The following is a 9,079-nucleotide window of genomic DNA, read 5'->3' as shown; positions in this document are numbered from 1 at the left end:
ATGACTGTGCTGACAAGCCAAATCCAGCGGCATGCAAAAATGGTTAGAGTCATAATCATTAGAGCTGTAATTATTTGGAATTTATCACAGGAATGCAAGTTTGTTTTAACATCTTAAAACCAATCAATGTATGACACCATGTTAATAGATTAAAGGACCAGAATCATACGGTTTTTATTCATTTGTTTGTTCAGTCATTTGGTCACAAATATTTATTGAATTCCTACCATATGCCAAGGCCAGAAAATAATCAAGAACAAGACAGACATGTTTCCAGCCCAACAGAGTTTACCATTTAATATAGTGTTTTTCAAGGTTTTTTACTGTAACCTAGCCCAGACAAATATGTTTGGTGGTGGTGGGGGAATTGCTTCACTTTACACATACATAATATTTGTATATTTATATGCTTATAAACATACAAAGTTGAAAATGAAACTACACAGACACACTACATGGTATACACACTGCTGTTTTATATTATTTCACTGTTTTTAAAACTTTTGGTTATAATTTACCGTTTGATTTTACAACTCACTAACAAGACACAACCCACAGTTTGAAGAACTCTTCTGTAGAGGAGAAACTGATGAATACATGAACAATTACACTGTAGTGTGATAAGATGAGAAAGAGCCGAGTGCTAAAAGAGCATTGTGAAATAAACATACAGACTCCTCTGAGATCAGAATAAGGCGAACAGTCACAAAGCATACAATTATTATATAAAGTCCTATGATATAAATATGCATATATGACTATGAATTGAATCAAAGTTAACAGGGAAGAGAAAGTTGGTGGTTGTGTCCAGGGATAGATTTCAAGCAGAAACAGCATATTGTACAAAGGATTGGGAAAGAACTTATGAAGTCCCGGAGCAACTTCAAATAACTCAATAATCCCTTGTTATTTTATGTAGGAATGGGAGGTAAAGTAATAAAAAAATTATGGGAGCTAGGTGGGTCTTATTAACCGAGATTCTTGCTTGCCATGTCAAGGTTTTAGTGAAGACCGTCAGTAGGTTATTTCAAGAGTAAGCCAGGAAATGATAGGATTAGATAAGCATTTTAGAAAGATTACACCGATGGAAATGTGGAGTTTCGACTGGAAAGCAGCAGTCATAGAGGCATAACATTGTGCACACAGTAGGAATTCATTGCAGAGTATATCAGCATCTAAAAACTTATTAGAAATGACAGGATCAGAAAGCTAGCTGCGTCCATTCCTGCAGCAATAATGACAAACCCAGTGTGACGGACAGCTAGAATTTAGGAAAAAGAGGGGAAAGTGTCATGAAGTAATAGAATAGGAGGAGCCCAAGAGGTCGTCTGGAGTAGACTCTTGTCTTTCTATTTAGCACCTGTAGTAGACAGCCTTCTAAGATGGCCACAACCATCCTCATCTCCTGGTATTAACATCTTTGTGTAATTCCCCTCCCCACTGAGTGTGTGCTGGACCTAGTGACTCTTTTCTAACAGATAGAATATTGTGAACTTGATGGTACATTACTTCCAAGATTAGGTTACAAAAGACTGTGGTTTCTGTGTTGCTGAAACTCTCTCTGCCCTCTAGCTTGTTTGCACTGATGAAACAAGCCAGCATGGTGTGAACTGTCCTATGGAGAGGTCCATTTGGCAAGAACTAAGGGTTGCTTCTGGCTAACAGCCAATGAGGAACTGAGGCGCTTGGTGCAACAACATGGGAGAAATGGAAGCCCGCCAACAACCACCTGAATGAGCTTGGAAATGGACCCATCCCCAGTCGAGCTTTGAGATGACTACAAGCCGTGGCCAACACCTTGACTGTAGTTTCATGAGAGCTCTGGAGGCAGAGGAGCAAGCTAAGCCACACCTAGATTCCTGACCCATAGAAACTGTGATGTAAGACATGTTTGCTTGGCAATATTATAATATACTGATGCTTGAAAATTTTTTTGCAACACAGTTCTTCCTACCCCCAAAATATATAGGTAAAAATAAGTTTCATCATAATATATTTTAGAAAATTTAACAGCATCCTTTGAAATAGTTAGAAAATTCCTGTAGCATTCGAAACTCAGGTTCTGTAATTCTGAAAACAAAAATGGAATAAAAGATTCTGCTCTCTTCTTTTCCAAAGACATCCAAGTACTAGTAAGTTTATTCTAAAATCATTACTTTAAAAATGCTAGTTCTTAACTGAAAATTAGAAAAGTGGAGAGGATGGGCCTATAAATGACCAAAGGTCCAAGAGTCCAGAATTGCAAAAAGGATGTAAACCTCAAAACAACAATAATCCTTCTTTAACTAAAAAAAAAAAAATTTAAAAAACAACTTTCTTGTACCATGGTAAACAGAATAATGATCCTGCTCAAATCTTCGCATTCTAATCCCTGGAACCCGTAAATATGTTACCTTACAGGCAAAAGGAACTTTGTACATGTCATTAAGTTAAGGATATTGAGACAAGAAGATTATAATGGATTGTCTGGGTGGGCCCAATATAATCACAAGTGTCCTTATAAGAGGAAGGCAGGAGGATCAGAGTCAGAGAAGGAGGCATAATGATGGAAGCAGAGGTCAGAGAAATTGAGGGGTTGTGGGGGTAGTCAGAAGCCAAGGAGCACAGGAGGCCTCTAGCAGCTGGAAAAAGCAAAGAAGTCGATTCCTCCCTAAAGCCTCAAAGGAACAGGGTGCTGCAGACAGATATTACTGCTTCCATCCTCTGGAACTGTAAGATAATAAATTTTTGTTGTTTTAAGCCACTAAATTTGTGGTAATTTGTGACAGCAGCAATAGGAAATGAATCCATACACTTTACTTCTCTAGGGTCTTGGTTTGCTGTTTATTGCAATCAGGTGATATTTTCAAAAGTAATTAAATAATGTTATTTTTATTCTAGAAAACCAGCTGATCATGAAAATCACTTGAAAAGCTTTCCAAAAATACATTTTCCTGAGCTTCATTCCTAGATATTCTACATTGAGAATTATTGCTCCAGAGTAAGCACCGATTGAAGGGAGAGCCCACTCTGAAAAATGGACCATTAAAGCACAAATGGCAACTTTAAGCTCATTTCTGATTAAGGTATATTTTTAATTAGATCTTTATAATCAGATTGATTTTTTTAAAACCTAGGATTTGGACTTCTCCAGCACTCATGGATTTCCATTTTGGGGACCTTTCTTTGCTCAATAAAGTTGGATGAAAGAAAGGGTCATAGAAGGCAGCTGATTGCAGTGGTAAAACTTCCGTGGAACTGTGAGTAGGCACTGACATCACCAGTGCCACACTGAGTAGGGGATTGTATTAGATTCCTGGAGCAGCTATAACAAAGTACTGCAAACTAGGTGACATAAACAACAAAAATTTGTTGTGTCACAGTTCTGAAGGCCTCATTTTAACCTAACTAATTACATTTGCAAAGACCTTATTTCCAGATAAGGTCACATTCTGAGGTGGGAATTAGGGCTTTCACAAATAAATTTTGGGGGGCACAATTTAACCTACAATGTGGATCCAATTTGACCTGGAGACTAAGAGCAAGGCTTGTCAAGGGCTTGGGTGGGGTAATAATAATAGCAGTTACCTTTTATTCTTGTAGGGACTGTCCAAGGTAGATGTTTTTATCCCCACCTGACAGATGAGGAAATGGAAGTTGAGAGGGGCTAAGCGATCTCTCCAAGTTCACACAATTAAGAAGTGGTAGAGCTGAGTGCACACCCAGATTTGTCTGGCTCCAAAGCCCAAGCTTTCAACCACTTTGCTCTGCCACCTCCAGGAATAGTCAAAAGAACAGAAGACCTGGTTTCTAGGCCCAGTTCATCCACATAATAAACATGAGACATTCAACAAATCATTTAGGTTCTCTAGGGCTTAATTTTCTCTCCAGTAAAATGAGTCTAATAATAATGTATGAGCAAGTACAAGTACTTGATAAACCACAAAGTGCCCTGGCACCGTAAGGAATGTTATTAAGAGCAACATCAGCATAAAGCAAAGACAATTAGTATACACAGTGGAGAATGACAATATATTTGTGCTTCCTAGGTTTTTAGGAGTTTGTGTCCCTCCACCCTCCTCTCATCAGTCCACACACCTATCTTCTGATCTTTCCCCCAATTCAAAAATCCTGCCCTGGGTGGACACATGACTTTGGGTTACCTTTTAATTTTTTAAAAATTCAGTTTCCTAAGTTAAAACCATTGTTTTATTGAGATGGTTCTTTGGGTTGTTGTGAAAAAGGTACAGCAAATCTTCCCTTTCCTTTGCCAGTTGAAGATCTATTACCAAACTGCGAAAAGCAAACATGCAACTAAACAAAAAACCAACTAGTCCATTTGACAGTTTCAGATAAATCTATTTTTTCTAATACAGCTTTTGTTTACTTTTTTGATAAAGGTAAAAATATACATGCTCATTATGGAGGATTAGGAGATACAAAATAAGTATAAAGAAAATAAAACTTACTAGTAGACCCATATTCAGGAGAAAGCGACCATTAGCATTTTGATTATTTATGAAAAATTAGATGATTGTTGAACATTTTCCTTTTTAATTTTATATCATATGAGTATTTTAACATGTCTTTTAGTATCCTTTAAGAACAAGATTTTAATTGCTATATAATATTCTATGTTATAATCCATTTAATCAATTTCTTATAGGACATTCAGACTTTTTCCTTGTTCTTGCTATCCTCAACAGGGCTTTGAAAAATATCCTTTTATTTAAACGTGCACATTTCACACTATTCAGGGAACGGGTACACTAAAAGCCCAGACTTTACCACGATACAATTCATCCATGTAACCAAAAACCACTTGTACTTCTAAATCTACTGAAATAAAAATAAAAATAAGTGTGCACATTTCTAATGATTTACGTAGGATATGTCCCAAGAAGTAAAATTACTAGGTTGGAGAGCTTTCTCTTTATATTGCTTTATCAATCAAGCAACAGAAACCACCACAAGAACTTATTTATGCAAAGTGTTGGGCAGCCCACAGGTTTGTCAGGAAAGCTAGAGCCTCAGACTTAGAAAATGGGCAGGAATGCAGGAAGCCTGTGCAGCCAGAGCCCCAGCCAAGTCTTTGCTGCAGATCCAGTTCAGCGAGGACTCCTCTGCCATTGCCACTGAGGCCTAATGAGAGCCTGCCACTGCTGGCACTGGGCCTGGTTATTGGACACTGGACACCGTACACCACGCTGGCAGCTCTGCCCTGGCAGCTCCTGGAAACTGGATGTTGCTGCTGCAGCCAGAAAGAGTTCTGTTGTCTTCCAGTTTCTCGGCATGACTAGCAAAAGACACACAATCTTAGGTTGTCACATCTGAGTGCCCAAGCCCAGGAGGTGGGAATGAAAGTATCTGGTGTTTGTCCCTCCAGGGACATAAGCCCTGTCTATCTTACCACCAAGACTCACAAGATAGGAAAGCCCACTCACTGTTGGTTTGATAGGCAAAAATAGTGCCTTACTCTTACTTTAATTTGCATGCATTTGTTTGCTAGAGAGGATGAATATTTTGCATAGGCCTATTGGCAATTTGTGATTCTTTTGTAAATTACCTAACCATATATTAGAATGACTTTTCTATTGGAATAGTGAGCTTTCTATTGGGGAATTTATCTTTATCTTTTTGGTAAGAGCTCTTTTAACAGTAAGGCTAGAAACACTTTGACAGATACGTATGTTTCATCTTTTCTCCAATTTGACCTTTAACTTCACATACGGATTTTTAATTTTGGCCTGCAGAAGTTTACCTATTACAAAATAGGTAAACTTTACGTTTTCTTATTTTTCTTTTAAACTTAGGCCTTCTCTAGTCTGAAGTTAGATAAATAGACACCTAGATTTTCTAACTAATCTAAATAAATCTAATTTTCTAATCTTCAGGTGAACTGATTAAATGGTCATAAAGCTGCAGAAGGAAGATCTACATCCTAAAATACGGGAGGAATCCACCACAATTCAGTTGATGCAACTCAGGAAGGATGTTCTTTTCCCTTCAAGGCTCCTGAGGGCATGTCAAGGCCTACTGCAGAAACTGAACGTTAGAAGCAGATTGATCAGGCCGGGTACGGTGGCTCATGGGATTACATGCCTGTAATCCCAGCACTTTGGGAGGCCGAGGCAGGCAGATCACCTGAGGTCAGGAGTTTGAAACCAGCCTGGCCAACATGGTGAAACCCCATCTCTACTAAAAATACAAAAATTTAGTAGGGCGTGGTGGCATGTGCCTGTAGTTCCGGCTACTGGGGAGGCTGAGGCAGGAGAATCGCCTGAACCTGGGTGGCGGAGGTTGCAGTGACCTGAGATTGTACCACTGCACTCCAGCCTGGGTGACAAGAGAAAGACTCCATCTCAAAAGAAAAGAAAAAGAAAAAAAGAAGTAGATCAATCAGTTGGTAATGTACACTACCATGAGCACATTTTAGTCAGCTTAAGCATCGCAAGAAAGTGAAAAAAGTAAGTGGCCTCTCAGAGTAGTGGGTTTTTTTGTTTTTTTTTTGTAAAGGGCTACTACTAGCTGACTATCCTTTTGACAGACAGTTGAGTCTCCACAGCAAAAGCTCTCTTTACTCTCAGAATATGTGTGGATAACCCTCACAGTGGTAGGGTAAACGTAGTAAAATATTAAAGAGGACTTGGAGAACATTAATGTTGCTAGAGAAGGAAAGTGAAATCATTTCTTTTTACTGACATTGAAGAAGTTGTTTCTGAAGCTTCCCCTCACTGTCAGTGTTGGTAGAGTAAGAGGTGGTGGTCACTTGCTAAGCGTGAAGAACTGGAGGTGGAAAAGTATGGGACAGGCAGCACCTAGCAATCCAGAAGGGCAGCAGAAGCAGTGAAAAATCTGCAGGGAATAGGTGCAGCTTAGGGGTGCTAAAGAAGGGGCACAAGAACTAATACCCACAGGATTCACTTTAGGAACGGTGTGGGCATAGATGTTTTAATCGCCTCTTCCTCACCTCATTGACGAGGGAGGATTTTTTGCTCTAGGATCATGGGAATGCGAAACACCCAACCCCCAACACCAGCCCGATGAGATCAGCAGCAGTGTGTTAGTCACACACAGCCTGGGAGGACACTGGATGCCATGCAGGGCTGCATGGGGGTTGCACTTGGGAGCAGAGTGAACAGAGAGGGGCTGTTGGAGGCAAGCTTTGTAGCATCAAGAGGATATGGTGCCTCCCAATTCCCACAAGAGGACGTGATTGGCTTGTTTGAATACTGTGGCCTGAACCCCACTACTCAGGGATAAGCAGGAATCGTTCTTGAGCACTTTAACAAAGGTTGTTTAGATAGGAGACCTCATCTACAAGAGCAGAATGAGGAGGGGAACTTGCAGTTAGGCCATTCAAGGACCTCCAGATTTTACAAGATGTCAAGGTAGCATGTAATATCAAGTGCCTTGATTTTTGGCCTTGTACCACAAAGACACTTAAGGGATTAGTTCATGCTGAGTTCCAGGGGCTATAAGGAGAGAAACTCAGGTCTTGGGCAGAAGTAACTTTCTTCCTCCAGAAATCAGGTATCTCAAAACAAAATGGCAGAAGCAAAATAAATGATTAAGACAGGTTTGCATTCGAAGGATTGCTCTGAGAAGGATCCTGCCGACAGTAGCCGTCAAGAGACTACTTATTGCCCCAGATCTATACCCGGTCGATTGAGTAAATAGAGACACCACTTATCTGCAATTTAACTCACCCTCCATAAAAAGTATTTTTTCAGCCAATGTTGTACATGTTGCACTGCAAGGAAAAGGAAAAGAGAAACTAAATCCCATGAGCCTTGTCTCTAGAGACCCACATATTCTGTCACTTAGGTAATGGGAGTGGAAAGTTACCTTGGTAAGCAGAAAGAGAAACTTGGTAAGCAGTCAGAGAAACTTTTGGGGGCTTCCCAGGGTTGTTTTGTCATAGTGTGGCAAAAGGTGCTGGGGTGGTAACTTCTAAACAGGCCAGCCCTATCTTGGATCTAGGTTTAGCAACATAAATTACAAGTTCCACAATATTTAATATTTCATCAAGTGTTTGATGAGTACCTTCCAAATACTCAGAATGCTGTGTAAGTTTGCATCAGGACTGATCCCTTCCCTCAAGGAGCTCTCAATCTCCTAGGGGAAATAACATAATTTTATATAAAATGGCAATGTGTAAATATGTTCCAAGATGAAGAGCATGGAAAAAGAATGTTGTACTAGAAGTCAGTATATTTTCCGTATAATTGTATTGCTTACATTTTATGCTTTAAATAACTTACTATACAAAACACATTATAGGGCAAAACACTTTCTTGACCTATAGGCTGAATCTCTTATGTACCCACAAACTAAATAGTGGTTAAAGTTTCTTTCTGCTTTAAAATGTGCCCATTTTAGTGCAAGTACTTGCAGATACCAGTTAAGGTGTGTGTGGGGGTACAGGAGGGAAGTCTCCTCACTCACTCTTCACTCTGCCACTGTTTGATAGCCCCTGAGTCTGAAGGTGTACAATCTCTCTAATCCTTTAGCCAACCTTTCTGTGGCCATTCTCCCTGTTTCATCTCAAGTCACATAGGAGATACCCGGGGGTGACTTTTGGAGGAATAAATTAGAGTGTGGTCATTTGGAGAAGTCAGACAGATCCAGAAGGTCTAAGCTATTTGGAGATTTTCCTAATAAACTTTCCTAAGTGGGACATTTCCCACTTTAGCCAAACTTCTATTTAAGCGTACAGTTTGAATGAGGTTATGTTTCTGTCCCTGCCATCCATAGAACTTGGTCATATTTGTGTTAGCCCTGGAGAGTTCTGCCCCAACTCCAGGTCATTGTTGGTCCATAGTCCGGTGGTGGGCAGTCTTGGCTTGTCACAGTTAAAACTGGGGCTTTTAACTCTACAAGTTCAGGTCCTGTCCCTCAGAAATTCTAATTTAGGGATCTGGAGTTTGTCCTATGAAATCCACATGTGTCAAGGTTGAAATGAACAGATACCCATTTAATGTAAAGGGAAAACCTTAAACAATTATAACTGAGTAACAACGTAATCACCTTTCTGTGAACTCATTGTTACTGGAAGTTTTCCAGCAGAGGCTATACTTTTGAACTATCAGTCCTCTTT

General features: G+C 39.7%; 1 long non-coding RNA gene across 1 annotated transcript; it reads left to right on the top strand.

The window, feature by feature from the left end:
- Window positions 1–1,576: 1,576 nt before the first annotated feature.
- LOC129049915 (uncharacterized) lies at window positions 1,577–6,201 on the top strand. Its single transcript, XR_008513307.2, has 3 exons — window positions 1,577–1,880; window positions 2,881–3,065; window positions 5,874–6,201. It is a non-coding gene; the product is annotated as an uncharacterized LOC129049915 (long non-coding RNA).
- Window positions 6,202–9,079: the final 2,878 nt, after the last annotated feature.

This window comes from Pongo abelii, chromosome 15 (genome assembly GCF_028885655.2).
Source record: "Pongo abelii isolate AG06213 chromosome 15, NHGRI_mPonAbe1-v2.0_pri, whole genome shotgun sequence".
Taxonomy (NCBI): Eukaryota; Metazoa; Chordata; class Mammalia; order Primates; family Hominidae; genus Pongo; species Pongo abelii.
The sequence above is the reverse complement of the archived record's forward strand: the minus strand, read 5'-3'. Positions and strand labels throughout refer to the sequence as shown.